Source organism: Mus caroli, unplaced genomic scaffold (genome assembly GCF_978045245.1).
Source record: "Mus caroli unplaced genomic scaffold, Mus_caroli_1 scaffold_1, whole genome shotgun sequence".
In the NCBI taxonomy this organism is placed as follows: domain Eukaryota; kingdom Metazoa; phylum Chordata; class Mammalia; order Rodentia; family Muridae; genus Mus; species Mus caroli.
This window is the reverse complement of record NW_028227256.1, coordinates 189,257,661-189,260,571: the sequence shown is the minus strand read 5'-3', so window position 1 is coordinate 189,260,571 and position 2,911 is coordinate 189,257,661. Positions and strand designations below refer to the sequence as shown.

At 47.1% G+C, this 2,911-nt stretch overlaps 1 long non-coding RNA gene across 1 annotated transcript; it reads left to right on the top strand.

Moving 5' to 3' along the window:
• The first annotated feature begins 778 nt into the window (after window positions 1–778).
• On the top strand, window positions 779–2,118 carry LOC147006298 (uncharacterized). Its single transcript, XR_015046644.1, has 3 exons — window positions 779–841; window positions 1,126–1,373; window positions 1,520–2,118. It is a non-coding gene; the product is annotated as an uncharacterized LOC147006298 (long non-coding RNA).
• The last annotated feature ends 793 nt before the right edge of the window (window positions 2,119–2,911 follow it).

Here is a 2,911-nt window from a genome sequence, read left to right as displayed (position 1 = left end):
TTTGTTACAGATGGTTGTGAGCCACCATGTGGTTGCTGGGATTTGAACTTAGGACCTTTGGAAGAGCAATTGGCACTCTTAACTGCTGAGCCATCTCACCAGCCCCCGAGGAAACATTTTTAAACCATAGCACACTTACAGAAAAAAAAAAAAGATTTATATTCATTATTAATAGACACTGGTTCTGACAGAAAGAATAAAAGGTTATTTTAGTTATTTTCTTCCTTTTTTTTTTTTTAAACAGAAAACACATTTAAATGCAATTAACCTGACAGGCTTTTAAAGGTTTACTATTTTAATTTCTGTGTATAAGTGTGTGGAGCTGTGTGGCGCGTGATTGCATGTGCCTGTGGAGGCCAGAGTGGTGAGTCCCCCTGGAGCTGGGGGGTACAGGTGGTTGTGAGTGGGGGTCCCATGGGATGATGGGACTTGAACTGGGATCCCTTGCAAGAGCAGCACCTCCTGCACCCTGCTGTCCCTAGAACATCTAGAGATGTGTTAGGAAGAAACCTGAAGCCAGAAAAAGAATCACATGATCTGAAATGTTGGAAAACAAAACGCCTTTTTTATTTTCTTCCCCCACTTTCCTTTTTATGGAGAGAGGCAAATTCACTGTAGAGCAGTGGTTCTCAACCTTCCTCGCGCTACGACTCTCATACAGCGCCTCTTGTTATGGTGACCCCCAACCACAAAATTACTTTCATTGTTACTTCATAACTGTAATTTTGCTACTGTTATGAATTGTAATGGAAATATTTGGTATGCAGGATATGTGACCCCTGTGAGAGCCGGAGACCTGCAGTTGAGAACTGCTGCTGTAGTCAAAGGGGAGCTGCAACAGGTGAGAGCCAGAGGCATTTTAGAAACATTCCAGGCAGGTGAGAAAACAGGACGGGGCTGTAAGGGGCGGGGCTGTAAGGGGCGGGGCCAAGCTGGTCTGGAGGTCAGTTTCTTATGTTTCCAGCCCCCGGGGCCCTTTTGACCTCTGCATGGAGAAGCCAACTGCCTTCACTGTTCTGAGGCTCTGCTGAGTGGCAAACATGGGCTGAATAGCTTCAGATCCAACCATGAAAGTGAAAACATCCTGGTGGTCGGTGGGAAGACAATCACGGTCATCTCTTCCAGAGTTCTGCTCCCGTGAAGTTCATTCCACATGAAGGAAGAGCCAGCCGTCGTCGTCGTCTTGTCGTCAGGCGTCTTTCCAGTCCTTTCCTCTTGTGCAGTTGTTTACAGGTGTCTTGAGACCTTTCATCCTTCTTCCCTTTCTGGAGAGCACAGTACTGCGGCTCAGCCCCGCGAAGCTAACGTGAGCTGATGAACTCATTGCCGATGTTTCTGCAGAATCCTTATCGGTGGCGTTCGCTCTCATGTTGGTAAAGACTTCCTGCGGGGAAATAGTTGAGACTCCAAATTAAGCAAAGTTTGGCGAACCCGAGAACCATAAAAAGCAGGGACTTCTCGGGCCTCTGCTGCTGCGTTTCTCTGCCTCTCTCTCATGCTTCTTTTCTTTCTGTTTCAGACAGGTGAGCTGTCTCCGCTTCCACAGCACTGTCTGACCGCCATTCTCCATCACAGCAGATTGACTCGGGTGACTGTCTCCCGTGGTTGCAAGTGTGACTAAGCTGTGACCAGCATCCTGGTTTATAATATCTCATTGGTCCATGGGAAGACATAGGTTCTCAAAGGCCTGAGAGGTCAGCTGGACAGGTGGCATGCCACCCTTGTTACTCAGGAGGCTGAGGCAGGATTCCAAGTTCAAGTCTGGGCTGCAGAGTGAGTTCTAGGCCAGTCTGAGAAATTTAGGGAAGATCCCATCTCAAAACACAAACTTTTACAAAGGCTGGGTATCTATAACTTAGTGGCTGAATGCTGGCCTCATGTGCAGGGCCCCTGGTTCAAGCCTGGGCGCTGGATGGTACTGGGTAAAGTGAGGTTATGTCTTCTTAGTGAAAATTGGATGAAAAGAGAGACTGAATAATCAGATAGTGAGTAAGAAACCTTAAAAGGGGGCTGGAGAGATGGCTCAGTGGTTAAGAACACCATCTGTTCTTCCAGAGGTCCTGAGTTCTGTTCCCAGCAACCACATGGTGGCTCACAACCATCTATAATGGGATCTGATGCCCTCTTCTGGTGTGTCTGAAGACAGGGACAGTGTACTTACATATATAAAATAAATAAATCTTAAAAAAAAAAAAAGTAAAAAGAACCCTTAAAAAGTCATGTAAGAAGCCTGGCCAGGTGGACTGCAAGATGTCAAGGCAAATAAAGGCTCTTGCAGTTGAGCCGGATGACCTGGGTTTGATATCCACACCCACAAGGTGGAGGAGAAAACCAACTCCCACAGGTTGTGTTCAGAGACACACACACACACACACACCATCCAGGCACACACTCCTTTGTTTTTAAGCAGTATTTTTCAGATCCGGACTGAAGGTTGGGAAAAGTACTTGGTTTGGCCCCTAAAGAGTCCCACCTGGGTATTTTAGGACCCGAGTCAAGTTGAAGAAGGCTGCTCTTCTCTTCCTCTCTTCCCAGCCCTCTCTTCAGAGAGCTAAACATGGGGACACAATCCTATAATTTTAACTGTATTTATAAACCCTCCATCCTTTATGTAATGCCTTTTTCTGCTCCGAGATTACTCCCAATGTCGCTGTTTTCTCAGAGGAAAGAGACGGTAATTATAGGTCAAACACCAGCTCGGGAAGCAGACGGGCAGCAGAGAGCTGAGTGTTCCCTACTCTTTTCTGGGTACACCCTGGACACCCCTGCTTTCCCTGTGCCTAGGTCAGCTTTCCACCTCTGTATCCTTGCCTCTGCTGCCTGCACATTGCCAGTCCAGCACGTGACAAGGCAAAAATGGGGATGCTAAGACTAAAGACACTGAGTTAAGACTGACTACGTGCCGCTTGAA